This window comes from Schistocerca gregaria, chromosome 7 (genome assembly GCF_023897955.1).
Source record: "Schistocerca gregaria isolate iqSchGreg1 chromosome 7, iqSchGreg1.2, whole genome shotgun sequence".
In the NCBI taxonomy this organism is placed as follows: domain Eukaryota; kingdom Metazoa; phylum Arthropoda; class Insecta; order Orthoptera; family Acrididae; genus Schistocerca; species Schistocerca gregaria.
Window position 1 is genome coordinate 272,015,333 of NC_064926.1, and position 20,445 is coordinate 272,035,777.

At 41.8% G+C, this 20,445-nt stretch overlaps 1 protein-coding gene across 1 annotated transcript in view; it reads left to right on the top strand.

Moving 5' to 3' along the window:
- The first annotated feature begins 4,862 nt into the window (after positions 1–4,862).
- LOC126281971 (nose resistant to fluoxetine protein 6-like) overlaps positions 4,863–20,445 on the top strand; it is a 316,561-nt gene continuing 300,978 nt past the window's right edge. The window contains exon 1 of the mRNA XM_049981346.1: positions 4,863–5,193. The gene's annotated coding sequence lies outside the window, so the exon portion shown is untranslated. The remainder of the gene's footprint in view (positions 5,194–20,445) is intronic.

Sequence of the window (20,445 nt, forward strand, 5' to 3'; positions counted from 1 at the left end):
TCCTAAATTAATTGCAACAAATCCACCATACGACAGGTGATCGAAATGACAAAAACAATGTACTTGCGTTTGTGAAAACTCGGTTATTATCACTGTCAATTCTACACTTCATGATAAAAATAGCTTGAACATATAGAGTCGTAACAGAGTCAACAGCAGTTTAAATTTTTCGTCTTTCTAAAGACCTAATAAATAACGCAGCCAATCTAGTTTCACACCATGTGTTATGTTCCAAACCATACCGTTAATAGCCCACTTTTTCAATGTGAAGAACTCCTAGCAGTTTAGTGTCTTACAGGGGATCATACTTGCCTGCTTCATTTGTGATCACAAAAAATGACGAAAAACCAAGAATTTTACAGTAACAATAAAAAGAGGAACAACGTAGTACCAAATGAAATGCACATTACTTCACAATTTGCATTAACAGATAAATAAAGAATGTTCTTCAAAGACGAAGACAGTAGCTCTTTTTGTGAATTACAACAGAATCTCTGTATGAGTGATATTTACTTTTGTTGTTGTTATTGTTGTGGTCTTCAGTCCTGAGACTGGTTTTATGCAGCTCTCCGTGCTACTCTATCCTGTGCAAGGTGCTTCACCTCCCAGTACGTACTGCAGCCTACATCCCTCTGAATATGCTCAGTGTATTCATCTCTTGGTCTCCCTCTACGATTTTTACCCTCCACGCTGGCCTCCAATACTAAATTGGTGATCCCTTGATGCCTCAGAACATGTCCTACCAACCAATCCCTTCTGCTAGTCAAGTTGTGCCACAAACTCCTCTTCTCCCCAATTTTATTCAATACCTCCTCATTTGTTATATGATCTACCCATATAATCTTCAGCATTCTTCTGTACCACCACATTTCGAAAGCTTCTATTCTCTTCTTGTCCAAACCATTTATGGCCCATGTTTCACTTCCATACATGGCTGCGCTCCATACAAATACTTTCAGAAACGACTTCCTGACACTCAAATCTATACTCGATGTTAACAAATTTCTCTTCTTTCTCTTGCCTGTGTACATTTTATATCCTCTCTACTTCGACCATCATCAGTTATTTTGCTCCCCAAATAACAAAACTCCTTTACTGCTTTAAGTGTCTCATTTCCTAATCTAATTCCCTCAGCATCACCCGACTTAATTCGACTACATTCCATTATTCTAGTTTTGCTTTTGCTGATGTTCATCTTATATCCTCCTTTCAAGACACTGTCCATTCCGTTCAACTGCTCTTCCAGGTCCTTTGCTGTCTCTAACAGAATTACAATGTCATCGGCGAACCTCAAAGTTTTTATTTCTTCTCCAGGGATTTTAGTATCTACTCCGAATTTTTCTTTTGTTTCCTTCACTGCTTGGTCAATATACAGATTGAATAACGCCGGGGAGAGGCTACAACCCTGTCCCACTCCCTTCCCAAGCACTGCTTCCCTTTCATGCCCCTCGACTCTTATAACTGCCATCTGGTTTCTGTACAAATTGTAAATAGCCTTTCGCTCCCTGTATTTTACCCCTGCCACCTTCAGAATTTGAAAGAGAGTATTCCAGTCAACATTGTCAAAAGCTTTCTCTAGGTCTACAAATGCTATATACTGAAATTCCGTGCCATATTTCAACGGAGAAAAAGTGAATATAACTACACCAATCACTTTGTGACCTTTTATTTTTATTTAGCGTTCATACGTGGTGTTACGCCAGTCTGGTTCATATGCAGATGACACTACTTAAAAATTATTACTTTTAGTTTTGCTTCAAATCACGTCAAAACGAGGAAAAGGGAAGTTTTTTGTCTAGGGCGGAATTAGATGAATCTATGCAAAGGAGATGATGTGCACTCCTACTTTCTTCTGGTCCTTGTTAATCCACATTTTCACGGGGTTGGCATGTTGCTTTGGGTTGGCAAGGTTAGAGGTAGAGAGTGATCGGATGTCCCCTTCCTGTCGCTAGCCGCCGTACTGCCCCCCCCCCCCATCCCACCCTGCCCTCCATCCCTCCCCCAGACAGATTCGGTGGCGCAGCCCATCTGCAAGCGTCAACTTACCCCCTGTGAAAGTGGGCGAACAGTTCCTAAATGTTTGCCAATCGTGTAACTGAGGCGGGGAGTGGGTACTAGCCCTGTATTCATCTTCTCGGATGTGGTAAACAGCTTAAAAACGTCATCTAGGCTAGCTGGCACACGGCCCCTCATCGTTAATCCGCAAGGCCAGTCGACCTGTGGTCAGAAAGCCTCCTTGAATTCCAATGAGTCATACTAACGATAGCGACTGTCTGGCTAGGTCAGTGAGATAATATGTGCTGGCTGGCAAAGAAGCTGAAGCATTGAGATGGGGAGGAGCAAACGAATTGAAACTTCCCAGGACGAGAGAGTTTCTAATGTTATTTCAGTGATTACAAAATCAAATCAAATTTGCAAAGAGCTTGATAGCATCTCCTCTGCTCAGGGTGTATGCACTGGTTGGATTGGGAAGGCGTCGTTCTTTCCTCTCTTGAGGAGAGCTAACCCAAAACTGTTGTAACTGGTCCTTGATATCCTGGACACTAGCACCAGAAATGTGTTGTTGTCCGATCTGGTCCCAACAATTTTCTATCGGGGACAGATCTTGGGATCTTGCTGGCCACATGGGTACCTCAACGTTATGCAGCCAATTCATAGAGATTAGTGCCCTGTGCACACGAGATTGTACTGTTGAAAAATGGCTCCACGACACTGTCGCATTAGAGGTATCACGTGAGAACGCAGGAACTCTGTGTCTGTGACTTATCGCCGTGCCGTAATCAGAGTTCCGTCAGTCTAGAAGCCGTGGTCTGAAGTCATTCCAGATCGCTACCCACACCATGAAGCCAGGAGCCGTTGTGCTTCTTCAAACCACTGGAAGAATTTTTATTTAACAATGAAATTCAACAACAGCCGTGCAATTGAGATGTTTTTTTATTTTATTTTTGCTACCAGTTTCGGCATTCCACTGTGCCATCTTCAGGCCTCATAAGCATCTCTCAAATATAAAAGATATTGGCATACTGGGCCATATGTTCCCGGAAGTCGTGAATTCTAAATCGTACCTCACGTGCTTCCTTCGAAGACCTGACTGCGAGGGATGGCAACCGTTAGTGAGTTGTTTCTGTCACTTCCTGTACAACTTCCTTAACACTGAATTTTGTTTTTTCCTGTTTAACATGAATTCACGTGTGCTATGGTATTAGCAAAAGCAGATTATCCGACACATTCATACAGTTTCAACTAACGTTATTAGGATCATTTATCCAAAATTAAATTACCTACAACTTCTGTTGAAAACTGGAATTTAAAAAACAAATTGGGCCAAGTAGTTAATAAATTTAAAAAATTACGAAATTACTTCTTTGCTTCTCTGGACGTTCTGAAAAACTACTGCAGATACACGTCTGGGACATTTTGTTAGTCACCAGATCAATGACAACAAAATAAGTGGAAATCGTGCATTATTTTAAAGTCGTAGAGCTTTGCGATGACATGTTAGCGAAGTTGCTAAACTTCAGGCAAAATCTTTTATTATCTGTAAATCCGTAACTAAACATTTGCAGACCTATGTTGACATGAACTTTTCTCTTTAGTTTTACTTGTAGAATAACATCTTAAAATATTTGCGTATCTTCGTGAATCACCCTGTATACGCACGAAAAGATTACCCCCTGTAAAAACATGCTGTATGCTAAAATAGGTTACTTAAATATTGGATGTGACCAAAGAAGGAGACGTTACTTTAACTTATAACGGTATTTAAAAGTTATCAAAAGGCTTATGCCTCTATTGCATGTATAGAGCAAACTTAACTTGCAATTAGACACACTTTTGCAGTACCTCCAAGTGAAATGTGCATCATGAAGAGATTTATTACCTTCTGATAGTATAGGTACACAGAAGTATGCAAACCTTGCTAGAAATTTTGTTCTTCAGCCCACCTCCAGTGAAAATAACCTAAGGACTGAGTGACAGAAATGATAATTTTAATGCCCTCCAAAGTACTCATATTCTAACGTTTGTCTACGAGGTGTAAAATGGCACATTATTAACCTTTTGTTATTTGGCAGATGCAAGAGAAATGCAGATTTATTTAGACTCTGAAGCTCGACAGTGTTCGCTTAATTTGATTTCAAAGCTTTTGCCACTTTTTATAATATAGTACGAAGGATAACTTCTACGTTTCAATTTGCAAATCCTGAATCTTCGCATGGAGTCCATCTAGAGAAGAAAAGAGGCTAACTGCTCTTCATTGCAACCTGTATTATGTTCAAATGATACAAATGGCTCTGAGCACTATGGGACTTAACATCTGAGGTCATCAGTCCCCTAGAACTTAGAACTACTTAAACCTTACTAACCTAAGGCTCATCACACACATCCATGCCAGAGGCAGGATTCGCACCTGCGACCGTAGCGATCGCGCGGTTCGAGACTGTAGCGCCTAGAACCGCTCGGCCACTCCGGCCGGCTGTATGATGTTCATGAAATACATATTGTGTGTGCTAATATGACGGCAAACTAAGTTAGAGACATTTCGTAAGATCGCTGCAAATATCACGTTGGGGAAGTGCTATAATTGTGGTTTTAGTTGATTTTTATTACTTCGTTAAGCATGGTTGTCGAATCTGAACGAATGACACATCTGTATTTCTTAGGTCGCCGCGCAACAGTATCCATACTAGCTTCTACGTGCAACAATGGCTCGATTGAAGCAATACAGCGACCTTACTGTTTGGCTCAGACGACAGGACGAAAATACAACACGACCTTACAGTTGGCGACCGTGATAGGACGAAAATACTACGAAAGCTTACAGTTGGCGGCCGGTGGCTGGACTTCGAAATCAGCAATGCGACAGTTGCCACTTGCGCCCGCTGGCGGTAACAACGCGGTAAATCTTCTGATTCGGCTGACGCAACCACACAAAGAAACGTCTAATCTGCAGCGGAGCGCTGCACCGCCTCGTTACCAGTGATGCTACATAGTTGTTCCTTTGATCTAGAGTGTAGACATTGAACAGTGACTGTGTGAAATGAGAAATACTTTTCTTGGCTCTGTAGAGAAACAGTGAAAATATTTGGTGATTAGTGACCAACGACGAAATTCTTGACGACTACGTAGGTGCAGTAACCTTTGATAATCGTTGACGAGGTGGAAGGGTCCAATAGTGTAGTGGAAACAAATAAGGTAAGAACAAACAGTGATTTCTTTCAAAAAACTTCATTCACAATCAACTGAGATATCACGAACAAGACCAGACAGGAACTGAATGTTCAGAAAATATCGCTCTCTTCAATAGTTGTAAGCTGATTGTGAAACGTAACAGTTTGATTAACTACAAAACTAATACCTAGCAATTAAGATTTAATGAATTGTTTAACAGACTAGAAATGTAGTCCTAAGGATCGTCCAGGTATGACACTGACCCAAGAGTAGCTTCTTCTGCCCTTCATTAAAAATTATAATTCTCTAAACGTAGTACATAAATCGTACAATGCTTCCTTTTATCTGATAACTGCAATGCTAGGAAAATAATGACAGATAGGAATAATTCATAGCTACATTCAGCAGACAGCGGCGACGTTATATTTCTTTTGAAGTTCGGCATAATACGTCACAGCGTCTTGCGGGAACAAACATAAACATCCCACGACAGCACGGGCGACAAAATGAGAAACAATCTCAAAATAACTACTGCCTGAAAAAAAAATCTATGTAGCTGTAGTAAATAATTTCACTAGTATACAGTTTTCCGATCTACTAGTGGTTACATAAAACAGTCTGAACATTAAACATGTCTGTGTCGTTCGCAGTACTCTAATGTTTATACATGAGAAGACATTATCATAAAACAACATATCATCTAATATAAATACGTGCGCCTCGATGATCAGTGTCAATCCTCAGGAGAAAGAGGAAGGCCGCTGCAGTTCGGACGAAACTTCAGTTTATTTTAATATTTTATAAGATGAAGCGGCGGTATACACAGAAAGGGTTTTAATAAGAACTTTATCTAACGTGTCTGAATTGTTATTTCACATTTAGTTACGGTTGTCTCGAAGTATTGAATGGTTTTGCTTCATTGCATGATAAAAATATTTAATATTCAGTGTTACTGTTATAATGTCTCTTGCAGCGGTCTCTCCGCGATATTTTCAGAAATTTTATAAATTATATTACTTAGTACATATCTCGAAATATCTCTTCTTATCTTACCGATTCCTAAACTTTAATATACGATGGTTATCAGTGCAAAATAGTTTCAAGCCCTATTATTCCTTGGAGCGTGCATTCACTCCATGAAATAGCTTCTCTGCTATCTATGTTTTCTCTTATGAAAGGAATGATTCAGATCTTGCCGATTAGCCGTGAAAGAACGAAGATGTATATGTATGTATTGTTGAGCTAGTCGCCATCTTTATGAAATTCTGTATGAGAAGGAATTTAATACATGAACTAAACTAAAGTAAGTCTGTTCGCGTATTATTTAACTGATTACTATTAACAGTGTCTGTTTACTACGCTGTGTTGCACGGGATCAGTGGGGAACGTCTGATTTACACTGGACGAACCTGCCGTTTTGTATACTCAAGATATCAAGTTTATTACTTTCGATAATGGGCTAACACGGTCTTACCAGCAGATCTCCGGTCTTCCCCATGTGACCACCGAAAGTTAATAATTATTACAAATGTTTTCAGGAGATCGAATGACAATTTTCGTCGCACCGGGACTTCGAAATTGCCTCACTGCCTTATGGAATTTAAGCTCAATTTAATCATGATAGAACAGTATTGAACTGTGTGAATGTAATAAGCCTGCTTTGTGAATGAAAATTCCCTTAATATACGCATGTTTTTTACTATCCTGATCAGTGAAGCTAAATCAGGCCGGTGTGAGAGAGGTTTTTAAATTTCAGATCTCACAAAAAATATTAAACTGTGTAACGACATCTGTGAAATGTTCATTTATCATAAAGATTGTAAAAAACAAAAAAGTGCGTAGTTTATAGTCAAAACGCAGCGTAAGACCAACATTAAATATTCAATGAATCTTGGAGGCGATTAGTACTAATGCATGCCCTACTTAAGAAGACTGACTGATTAAAAATGCAGACTGTATATAGCAATTTAACGTATGGGTTTTTTTCTGAAATAATTTCGTTAACTCATATGTTCTTCGATAGTTCTCCCACATTACTCTGGATATTGTGTATACATTATGACAACAGTTTTATTGCTGAATAATTGATAGAATGTATGCGCTTTGTTTTAGATAACAGCAGTTATTCTCAGACGCAAATTGTGATGAATATAAACAACAAGCTGGGTAAAATCAGATTGAACATTTCTTTCTTTACTAACAGTTAATTTTGATGAAAATAGCTATTTGAGCATAAAAATATGAATTGTCACATATTTTTCATGTTAATTAACCAGTCCAGAGCAAAAGATATATACAATTTTTCAATATTTCTAGAGTTTCTCCAATAAATTTCTAGTTGTCAGTTATTCCACGACCAGTTTCGAAATCACATCATAATCACGATCTTCATGCTGTCGGCTTTGCGAGTACATCAGGACTTTATAAAGATCTTTAATAGAAGGAAGTGACGTAAAAACGTAGAGAATCTCTAATAAAACGATAGCAAAGCATATGGGCCCAGGCACATTAAACCCTAAAAACTCTGGGTGCCGTTTCTCATAAAGAAAACAAATTGAGAATGAGATTTTCACTCTGCAGCGGAATGTGCGCTGATATGAAACTTCCTGGCAGATTAAAACTGTGTGCCCCACCGAGATCCGAACTCGGGACTTTTGCCTTTCGCGGGCAAGTGGTAGAGCACTTACCGGCGAAAGGCAAAGGTCCCGAGTTCGAATCTCGGTCGAGCACACAGTTGTAATCTGCCAGGAAGTTTCAAAACAAATTGAACTAAAAATAGAAGCAATCGAAGAACAAGCAGAGTTATAGGTAGCGTGCAGAAAAATTCTGAAACCCAGAATTAGCTTTAGAGGCCTCCAGAAACAATATTTTGAAGAAACTCGTAAACAGCAAACTGGGAGCACAACCTACTATCCTGAGAACCACCGCCCAAGCACTATGCTTCTCTAGAGCTAAATACGACGCACGCCTGTCCGATGTGGACCACTTCAACCCACCCGAAGAGGCTCGACATAAGCGCCAATAAAACATGTCGAATTATAACAGGTTGTATGAAATCCACGCCCTACCAAAACCTAACAGAGCTGCTGGTCTTGCGAGTCCCGGTTCCCATCCTCTCTTTGGCACTAAGTGAGAGGTTGGACGATTGAGATTCCGTAAAAGGTTATTAGGCACGGTCAATAAAGAGCCGCCACCTGATTGTCCACCAACACAGGTAGTGCCTGGTGAGTCCACAACAAACTTGAAAGACAAGGAGGACACTGAACAGCTTGAGAACAAGGGTGGGGCCCAATGAAAACAAATATAATCAGATGGGGGCATGGAAACGTGGATGACGGCAAGTGCGATTGCGGTGATGTGCAAAACATGGAATACCTCCTGGCCTGTCCAAAATGTCCCTAGAGATGCAACATCGACGATTTGTGGCTGGACAAGAAAGAAGCCCGGAGCGTGGCCCAGCACTGGACTGAAGGACTGTGACTGGTTCCCGAACACCCAAAAGTAAAGTGAAAGTCATAATGCAAAGCTGTACAATCGTTCTGCGTCACCAAACCACAAAAATGGATAGGAAGCGAACATGGTATAGTGCCTCGGCAAAATTAGTGGTGTGTTGTCATTTACACACACGGCAGTTTAAAGCCATGAGGGGTATTGACCCGGTAACGTTTTTGTTTTCTTTTAATATTTAAAAGCGCTCTTCCCTCATATTATAATACGCGTAACATAACTGAATTCACATAATTTGAATGACAGTGTTAATGTGCATGAATGAGCATCATTGCAGAAAAGTACCTAAATTAATTTGAATTAGAATCGTATTTCCTGTTAACGATGTACTGAAGGATAAGGCAGAAGTCATTGACAACAATAACAGTGACAAAAAATTTGGAATGCAAGGAAAGATACACCAAATCTGGAAGGATAGTAACTGTCGTGGTCCTCAATCCGCGGACAGGTTTACAGCAGCTCTTCTCACTAGTCTACCCTGTGCAAGTCTCTTCATTTCCCAATAACTACTGCTGCATTCAACCGTTTGAACTTCATAATCTATTCGTGCCTAGGTCTTCAGCTATAATCTCTCCCTCGTCTTCCCCCTCCCCCCCCCCCCCACCTTCCATCCAACCCAATTTCATTGATCTGATACCCTTAGGATGTATGCTGTCAACTAATATCTTTAGTCAAGTTGTACCATAAATTTATTAATTGATTTTCTCCCCAATTCGGTACCAAACATCTTCGTTAGTTAATCGATCTACCCATCTAACCTTCAGCGTTCTTCTGTAGTTCAAATGGTTCAAATGGCTCTGAACACTATGGGACTCAACTGCTGATGTCATCTGTCCTCTAGAACTTAGAACTACTTTAACCTAACTATCCTAAGAACATCACACATATCCATGCCCGAGGCAGGATTCGAACCTGCGACCGCAGCGGTCGCACTGCTCCAGACAGCAGCGCCTAGAACCGCTTGGCCACTCCGGCCGGCTCTTCTGTAGTGCCACATTACAGATGCTGCTGTTGTCTCCTCGTTTGAAGTGCTTATCATTCACATTTTCACTTCCGTACAAGACCACACTCCAGACACATACCTTCAGAAAAGACTATCTATCACGTCACGTAAATTTGTATCGGGTGTTAACAAATTGCTGTTTTCCACAAACGCTTTTCTAGCTGTTATTAATATTGTGACAAAATATATAGTACAGGGTTGATTAGAGGAGACAAGGAAGGAAATTCCATAACACCAAAGCTATTCTAAGCAACACTAGAGGAAATCTTTACATCGTTAAACTGGAAAATAGAGGAAGAAAAAAGTGTGCATGGAAAATACTTAATCCGCCTTCGTTTCGTTGGCGACTTGTCCTGTTTGTGTCTAGAGCAGGAAAACATCAGAGTCAAATGAATGAATTGAATGGAGTAAGTTTAAAAGTGCCACTGAAAATTGATTACATTAAGAGTGAAATAATGTTTAAAAGGCATTCAAACAAATGGACATTCAGTGAGGAATGGAAGATAATTGTTACGAACTGCTAGGTAAAACAGGAATACAAACCAGTGGAAGATAATAGCCTGGTGGGCGCAAATATAACTGCACAGAAAGTGAAATGAAACTTTCAGCATTGCAGCGCGTCAGCAATCGTAAGTATCGAAATAATTATGAAAAATCCGCCTCGATTGCGCAAACTACCTGGTGTTTACCTAGGTTTCAGCGTGGGTAACCACGCCTTCTTCAGAACAAATATAAAACAGCTTGCCTAAATAGGCATAGTCAAAGACTAAAATCAACACCTATAGCGGCAAGACCCCATTTTTTTTTTTTTTTTTTTTTTTTTGAAAATACACGGTACATATGTACCAAGTCAATAATAGTACTTATCTCAGCCCTGTGTGTGCTGTCTCGGAGGTGGGCAGAACAAGTAACCAGATGAATTGATGATAGATGCACCTAGGAATTTGTGTGCTGGATTCCAAGATATTATAAAAGTCTGCAAAAATGACCTTATGGAAAGTGGCTAGATAACATAAAAAAAAACAGCAGTAGCAATATGGAAACACACAACATAAATTTGGAAATTTGTGGTAAGGGCTTTATGGGATCAAACTGCTAAGCTTACACACTACATAACCTAACCTAACCTAAACTAACTTACGCTAAGGACAACATACAAACACATGCCCGAGGGAGGATACGAACATCTCACAGGGAAAGACGCGCAGACCGCTCAGACAGATTACCGTAATACGTGTAGAAGTATAAACGATGCCGTTATCCATCAGTAGAGGTTAACTGTAAATGATGATGAGAATGATGATTATGGGGATTAAGGATGGCGATGATAAGCGTAGTCCAAAAAAATATTCAAAATTTTGAGTTAACATGTCCTATAGCTCATATGAAAGTCACTTAATCATTTCTTGAAAATATCTGCGATGCTCACTGTATCCGTCATTCGCTGCCACAGCTGTTCTTACTGCACACGGAAGCTGTGCGACCCAAACGGAATGAAGTGTAGTGTTCGAAAATTCATTTTCCGTCACGATTCCAAGCAAATGCCTCTAATATTCGGAGGGAATTCTGTCACCTCTACGTTCACCTCGGAACACTTTGCAGATCCTTTGATCTAGCGGTTTAGTAAGCCGGCTTATTAAAAAAAACCTCAATGTTGTATATTTCTGCGTTTCCTGCGGCCGTCTAATTATCTCTTCAGCCAATATCGCTGGTCTGGCATCCAGACTGTTTGCCGCTGTCATTAACTTTTCCCGGTCGGCAGTTAGCCGATTATGCATGAATGCCAGTTCTAACATGGAGAACCAAAGTTCCGGTTTATCGGCCAGGAACGGCAGTGGGCGTACTTTCATGCGTTGTCCCAGCGAATTTTTCATTCGTATATGTGTTCCGGCCGCGGATTTTGTCCTGGTGGTATCACTGTCCTGCTCCGCTGAATCCATTCCGTGGTGTCGATCGTCGTTCCATAATTCCCGAACCTGACCGCGCAGCGTACCCTGCCGGTGTACTGAGCGTGCTGTAGAGCTTCTGCCATTTGGCGTATGTTGTAGTGTACAGTCGTGGACAAAACGAGCGAGACCCCTCGCCTTTTCGTTATGCTGATCCGCCCAGCTTTAAAGTCTGCTACACAGCATAACAGGCAAGGCGACGAAGTGCTACCAACATACTATGCAAGTTCGCTCAGCTGATGCGCTTCGAAGACGCCACAGCATCGTTTGCCACTTCGTGGGAAACGAAATACCTCAAGTATAAGCCAATGTGTTGTATTCACATATCTATGACTATGACCTGGATCTAAAGTGTGGTTATTGATAGTACGTATGCTCAGATTGCGAATCTAACATCATGAATAAAGACAAGAGGAAATGAATTAGGCATCCTTCCTCTACCGTATCATCAAATATATTTTAATTATTCTTTCTTAAATGAACTGCTCAGGAAATCATTGACCAGAAATGAATAACGTTTTAGTGACCCCAGATGATATTAACAGCTTGCTGGCGCGGGTTAGCTGTGCGCTCAACGGCGTCATATCGGGGACCGCGCGGCTCCTTGCGCCGTCAGTTCGAATCCTACCCCGGGCATGGATGTGTGTTAGGTTAGGTAGGCTGAAGTAAATTCTAGATCTAGGGGACTGATGACCTAAGCAGTTTGGTGAATAGTTCTTAGGGACATTTTTTGACCTTTCGCATACATTTTGTTTACATAAACGGCCGTACTAGATTGCGTTGACATATCTCACTTTTTTACACCACAAAGCGACCGTATACTGCAGGAAGTGCGATACATTTCCACTTATTATGTCCACCTGTACTCGAGGTAAACGAGTTTTAAGAGTTGGGTAGACAGATAGACGGTCAAGAAAGTGAGACTAGTAGGGTTCCATTTTTACCGATTTACGCGACGAAATCCTAACAACGGAAATAGCTACCACAGTTACTGAAGATGAGGGCCGCATAATAATTTCCCCAACTCTTTATTCGAAATGTTCCAGGTGCAGTCGATAAATCAGCATATTAATCGTAGCTACGCTTTCGATCCAAATCACGTTTACAAGAATCCAAATAAAATCCATTTGCCTATACACGTGGTAATTCAGATCCCGCTATTAATGCCACCGCGTTTTAGATGTGAGAGCATTCTCATTGCTAGCTACCTTAAGGAACACTTCGGCTGGGGCACGTCTAATGGAGAATTCGAAACACTGTAGAATACGTTTGGCAGCTACGTCGCCGTTTATTTCCGGAGGGGGGGGGGATGTAGAATAATCCTACTAAATTTACCCGCTAATAACAGTTTTTTGTTATTTCGATAAACATCCCGAATGATTATCACATAAGCGATGACATAATGGTAGACCACTCATGTTTTTGAGTCCAGTAAGCTCTATACAACAGAAACTGCAGATCATTTTGCCATTTTCATTGCGATATTGCCGGCTTATTCATGTGGAGTAATAATAGAGGGCTGTTTGCCTGGGTTGTCTGCTAGCGTAATGAAAGGTGTTTGCTACTGCAAGGGAGGTATGGTTTGTTTTCGCTTCTAATGGAGGCTGATAGACTATCAGTAAAGGAATTTTAAGAAATTCTCACGCCACCAATACGTTTTATTGCTACCTTTATTCTGTACCGGCGCTCTGTGGATGTTGATATGAAACTTTTTTAACTTTTTCCGCTTATGTCAATGATTGAATTGACTTAAGTGTGGCACTGGATGATTTTTAACTGAATTTCGTTATGAATCTTCAAGCATTGCTAAATTTGCACGCTTTCATGGTAGGTCAGCAACGGTAATCCAGTATGACTGGTCTGAAAGTTGACACAGACCATGTCGCAGCCGAATGCGAATAATATTTTGCTAATTCGTAACGATCTGGGATACTTTTACTAAAACAGTTATGTTATCTCGATAAGCTGAAATTCATTTTTATTAGTACAGTTCATACTAATTAGCGTTTCTACTTTCATTTATATCTTATACTTAGGTGTTGTGGTTAAAACACTAATCAGCATTAATATAGTCTTACACATGATTGAAAACAGTCTGATACATTTCGGGTAATTTTTCAATTTCACGCCTGTGCATAGTATGTTGCTAGCATCTGGTCGCCTTGCCTATTATGCTGTGTAGCAGACTTCAAAGCTGTGCGGATCAGCATAACGAAAAGGTGAGAGGTCTCGTTTTGCCCACGACTGTACCTTCATTGTCCTTGTCCTTTGCCTCTTGCCGTACGTGTTCTTTTGTCTTTGGGGTCACCACTTTGTAGCCACTACGTAGATCCATTCTATTAATGACAGACTCGTTCGTATTCGTAATGTTCAATTTTATTGTGAAGCAATGAGCCAGACATTAACATAGAACATCTAAGACAAAAACAAACACAAAGCAAAGAGTAAATAATTACGTGCACACTAGAGTCTTTGCCGCTGCCCCTGTACTGTGCTCACGCAACTGTTCGTCTGCGTGCTCCCACACTTTGTACACTACGAGTACATACTAATAAAATCTTCGCACTACGTTATATTTCAGTTCTAATTCGCGATTCTTTTAAAATTATTACTACGAGCTCTAATGTCGAATGCCTTCAATATTGCTACCACAATATATTAAATACTGGCTGACAACCCAGCGTTGCCGAGGCATTCATTTTACTAATTTTCTACTATAAACGAGTAATTCGGTGTGAGACGATCCCAGACAGCCGCTGAACGCTGGGCACGACAGCTTCCCGTGACTACAACGCGATTTTGTAGACGTCTCTATGGCAACGTCTCTTCATAGCTCTATAGAACGTTATAATTTTCAGGTACAGCCATTTGCGCTTCGCGGTTGAAATATATCAAACGCGCTGCCAGGTGCCAGGGACTTCCTTAATATGTCACGACTCTAGGAGTGTCTCAGTAGCAAATAATAAATGTATTAAAACTTCGCGGCATGTTTCCATGCATGTCAGGGTTTGTGACGTCACATGTCTCGATCTTTGTGTCATACGGTGACCTAATGTTGTAGATACATTCAGTGGCATATGTGGATACTCTCTGCCAAATTTGTTGCTAATAGAGTTAGTAGCAGAGAAGTAATAAATTTCAACGTCATGCACAAGGAGGTAGTTTTTCACGCATCTCAGTGTTTGTGACGTCATATCGCTTGTACGATGTGTGGTACCATGGTATCATTTTGTAGATGCGTTCAGCAGCATATATGGATAATGTCTGCGAAATTTATTGCGAATAGAGTTTGTAGCACAGAAGTAATAAATGTAAACGTCATGAATGATGCGACCGTTTATCACGCATCTCATGGTTTATGATGTCATAACTCCTGAACTATGATTGATAGGTGGCTCGTACCTTCACAGAGATTGTTGTCTGACAGAAAGGGTTTTATGTAGCAAGTTTGGTTGAAATCGGTTCAGTTATTTTTGGAGCAGATGTTAAAAATACACACACACACACACACGCGCACACACACACACACACACACACACACACACACACACACACACACACACATACACATTCATGTAAATACATCCATTTTTGTAATGCATATTGTCATAGTCCACGCTTCAGTATCTGTACAGTGAATGTACTAATGTGTGCAAACTTAGCTTACCACTTAGCGCGCAAATGGACAAAACATCTGAACTGTCTTCTCAAGCCCAGGGTGTCAAACAGACATTCTAAATAAATTTTAATCTGTATCTGTAATACAGATAATATCAGGTGCAGATCGTAAAAAATATCATTATAAATGCTGCTGTCACTTAACTACAATGCATGAATTAATAAAAATGATAGTTTGGGGTCTATCCTAGAAAGACACGTAGTTTATCATCTGTGCTTTCAGGGGTCAAGTGATACACAACAATCATGCTCAATTACTTTTGACACTCAATAACAAAAGATTTAGCTCTTGAACATACTGAACCGACGATTATTAAAATCGTTATCTCTACATTTGAAAAAAAAATTTACCATAGAAAAGAATGATTAAAAATCTTTATCAGCTCATTTAAATCTACATCGTCATAGCTGGTCAATGCACTGAGTTAGTGGAGAATAAATTTAGTTTTTGAACCAATGAAAAAACTCTCATGTACTCAATGTGAGGGTAGGTTACTATCCAAGTTTTTGATATTCAATGGACAAAGCATACGCAAGTTGGAGTGAGCAAAATCTAAACTCTACATTTCCTGTTACCTAGTGCATGATGCTACTTTACCAAGTGGCAACTGCAACGGCATTCTCTGTGCTGGATCTGAAACGCTAATTCCCTATTCTGGCCTTGACTGAATTCACTCAGTCTCAACTTTCCTGCATTCCGTAGAATGTTAATCTTTCCCTAACCGAAATAATGGCTGTTGCACACTCGCTAAGGGTTGGAGAAACATGCACAATTTCTTTGCCAGCAAAAATTCCCGCAGGAATAATTATCTAACTCTTTGCTATCTGTTGCCTCGATACGTGAAGCGTATCATCCTCACTTCACAGAAAGCAAAGCTCTCAACGCCCTCGCTTATTTCCACACACTTGTGCGGTCCGCCACGAGACGAGAGAGAGATCTAGAAAATTTTAGTTCTCAAAATACTTTTATATTATGGGGATCTCCCCACCACGTCGTGACTTCATCGCCCAGTATGGCTTCAGCCAATCACCGTCTCGCTAGAGGTGAATTTTATTTTTCTTGCTGGTTGCAGTCTAGCCCTATTGATACCGTGCATCCACTTACCCTCAGTCCGTGCCATATTACATTAAAAGGAATAATGTATTGTTCTGACCTTATCCCTTTCTGCACTGAAGCTCGCCGTTCGCTTGTTAAATGGGGTTTTCCGATGCCATGAACCACCAGCTCGGTTCATCTCCAAAATGCATTTCACTTTAACTTGTTTAGGCATTCGCCTGTCCATATATTGGTAGATATTGTTTTGTTAGTTTTCCCTACATGACATTAACTACAATTCCCTTTTGTTGATATAATGTAATTATTATTTGTTGAGGTCTCATACTATATAGTACTGTCGTTATGGATCAAGCTCATGTAACGTCCGAAAAATCTGGATGCCTTACAATATGGATTTCATAAAAGTCAAAACTACCTTAAATGCTATGACTAAAGCTGTTCAGCCAGTATCACTAGATACTTTAGCTAGTTACAGATACAAAAATTATCTCGTCTCAAAATGCATTCTTCTTTTATAGAAAGAGGATGGAAATGTCACGTAGAAAAATAGCTAGTAACCCTGACTACTTCAGCTTATTATTGCAGCATCATAAAATTTTCTATCCAGCATTGTAAAATCTGAAGGTTTTATGGAGTGGACGCGAATTGCAGTTCCAGGTGTTACCAGTCAACCAGTTTTTGCAGCTTTCCCAAAGCTTCAACCATAAATTTGGGCTTTTAAACTCCACTGTCTGCAAAACATATTATATTTCTTTTTCATGTTTATATCTTCCGATACCTGTGTGTCATCATCCGTGGGTTTGGATTTATTGCTGTAAAAATATTGTGTAAAGTTCTTGTTTATTTTTCTATTTTAAACCTAAAAATGATAGCACGTTCATTTCAGATTTTTTAACTGTTCACGTAAAATTACATTAATTGTGGATGAGTACAGGACGGCTTGCTTTTAATGACTTTTGTGATTCGATAGCAGGGCATTTGCAAAGCTGTAGGAAGAGTATCCTAACAGGTAAAGAGTTGTTCATTTTGCAGTACTTTTTCGAGATCTGTCGTGATGTATTTCCAGTACTGAATGATATCCGTCCTTTTGTGCATACCAGACTTTTTTGTTGTAATTACACATACTATCTTTCGCATATTCTACACGTCACCCTCACCTGAGATACAGACAACTCAGAACGTGATTTGGGACTAAACGTATAATACTCTAGGACAGGGCTGGCCAGAAATTCTGAACGTGTGCGGTGCGCTTGCAAATGTGCAACTTCCGTGTCACAGCGTGCACGCCGCAGCCGTCACCGTTCATGTAGTGCATGTTTCTACGCACACATGTCGCTCCTCTGTTACACAAAGTGCATTATCGACACTCCGTATGTACACTCCTGGAAATTGAAATAAGAACACCGTGAATTCATTGTCCCAGGAAGGGGAAACTTTATTGACACATTCCTGGAGTCAGATACATCACATGATCACACTGACAGAACCACAGGCACATAGACACAGGCAACAGAGCATGCACAATGTCTGCACTAGTACAGTGTATATCCACCTTTCGCAGCAATGCAGGCTGCTATTCTCCCATGGAGACGATCGTAGAGATGCTGGATGTAGTCCTGTGGAACGGCTTGCCATGCCATTTCCACCTGGCGCCTCAGTTGGACCAGCGTTCGTGCTGGACGTGCAGACCGCGTGAGACGACGCTTCATCCAGTTCCAAACATGCTCAATGGGGGACAGATCCGGAGATCTTGCTGGCCAGGGTAGGTCACTTACACCTTCTAGAGCACGTTGGGTGGCACGGGATACATGCGGACGTGCATTGTCCTGTTGGAACAGCAAGTTCCCTTGCCGGTCTAGGAATGGTAGAACGATGGGTTCGATGACGGTTTGGATGTACCATGCACTATTCAGTGTCCCCTCGACGATCACCAGAGGTGTACGGCCAGTGTAGGAGATCGCTCCCCACACCATGATGTCTGGTGTTGGCCCCGTGTGCCTCGGTCGTATGCAGTCCTGATTGTGGCGCTCACCTGCACGGCGCCAAACACGCATACAACCATCATTGGCACCAAGGCAGAAGAGACTCTCATCGCCGAGGACGACACGTCTCCATTCGTCCCTCCATTCACGCCTGTCGCGACACCACTGGAGGCGGGCTGCACGATGTTGGGGCGTGAGCGGAAGACGGCCTAACGGTGTGCGGGACCGTAGCCCAGCTTCATGGAGACGGTTGCGAATGGTCCTCGCCGATACCCCAGGAGCAACAGTGTCCCTAATTTGCTGGGAAGTGGCGGTGCGGTCCCCTACGGCACTGAGTAGGATCCTACGGTCTTGGCGTGCATCCGTGCGTCGCTGCAGTCCGGTCCCAGGTCGACGGGCACGTGCACCTTCCGCCGACCACTGGCGACAACATCGATGTACTGTGGAGACCTCACGCCCCACGTGTTGAGCAATTCGGCGGTACGTCCACCCGGCCTCCCGCATGCCCACTATACGCCCTCGCTCAAAGTCCGTCAACTGCACATACGGTTCACGTCCACGGTGTCGCGGCATGCTACCAGTGTTAAAGACTGCGATGGAGTTCCGTATGCCACGGCAAACTGGCTGACACTGACGGCCGCGGTGCACAAATGCTGCGCAGCTAGCGCCATTCGACAGCAACACCGCGGTTCCTGGTGTGTCCCCTGTGCCGTGCGTGTGATCATTGCTTGTACAGGCCTCTCGCAGTGTCTGGAGCAAGTATGGTGGGTCTGACACACCGGTGTCAATGTGTTCTTTTTTCCATTTCCAGGAGTGTAGCTTCTTGGTATGCCGCAGAACTCGAGACCATTCCTGTGGTATAACACCTCCAAAGGGTTCTTCTGTCAGCATTTCAACCTTGCTGAACGTAAGTTTTTTGTTGGTTTATGCCAGATTACTTTTGACCTAGCCCCAGTTAGTCTCTGTCGGACTGAAATACGGAGGAAGCCTGTTTAAATTGTACCCTTTAGTGTTATGTAGTTTGTCGACCTGGTAGTGTGGAGTTTTTGGCTTGTACAGCATTACAATTTCCATTAACTCTGCCTTACACACAGTACGTTTAGCTTTATCCAATGGAACATTTCTTTCCACCCAGAGCAAAATATTCTCTTTCCTCCACAGCATTGTTGGAGGTTTATCCATCACAACAGAATGGTATGCGCATTGTTGATACTGTTGTCGAATTCTGAGTAATATTTCGCACCAGAACATTATCTTCATAGCCAGTGAAAATGTTCTTAGACGACAACGTTCAATGCGAACCTCGTGCTCAGACGTGCTGCGCTGTTGTTATTAATGCAACACCAATGCAAAACACTCGTTCACAATACCAGTAGGCTCCACAACACTTCAGCGCCAGAAAATACCACTTAACAATGACAGCTCACGAATGGAGATATGCCTCTAATACGCGACAGTACGTGGTACCAGCCTAACTGCAGGCGGAGTGGTAGGGAAAGCCAGCTCGCCGTTGGTCATACTTGGGCAACGGCGTCACGCACTACAGGGGCGGATGACGTCAGTCAGGTTGCCTATTTTAAGCTGCAGGAAATATTTCCTGAGCCACATTTATTTTGCTCATCCTGCACAAAAGAAGTTTGGGATTCATCTGTGAAATTTGGTAAAACTGATTTTTATTATTTGAATCGGGATTGCAGTACACTTGAAAACTCACGCACCTGAACCTCAAAAAGTTTCATATTTGTGGTTGTATTGTATTGTATGGAACTGGGCACTTGCAAACGGCGGTGAGGCTTGGTCCCCACCGTAGCCCTCAGTGGTTCACAACCCCGTAACAGGCCTCATCAGTCCACTCACCCCACCGCCGCCTCACACCGAAGCCAGGGTTATCGTGCGGTTCGACCCCCAGTGGAGCCCCCGGAAACGTCTCACACCAGACGAGTGTAACCCCAGTGTTTGCGTGGTACAGTAATTATGATGTACGCGTACGTGGAGAAAGTGTTTGCGCGCAATCGCCGACATAGAGTAACTGAGGCGGAATAAGGGGAAAACACCCCATTCGCCGAGACGGATGGAAAACGGCCTTAAAAACCATCCAACAGA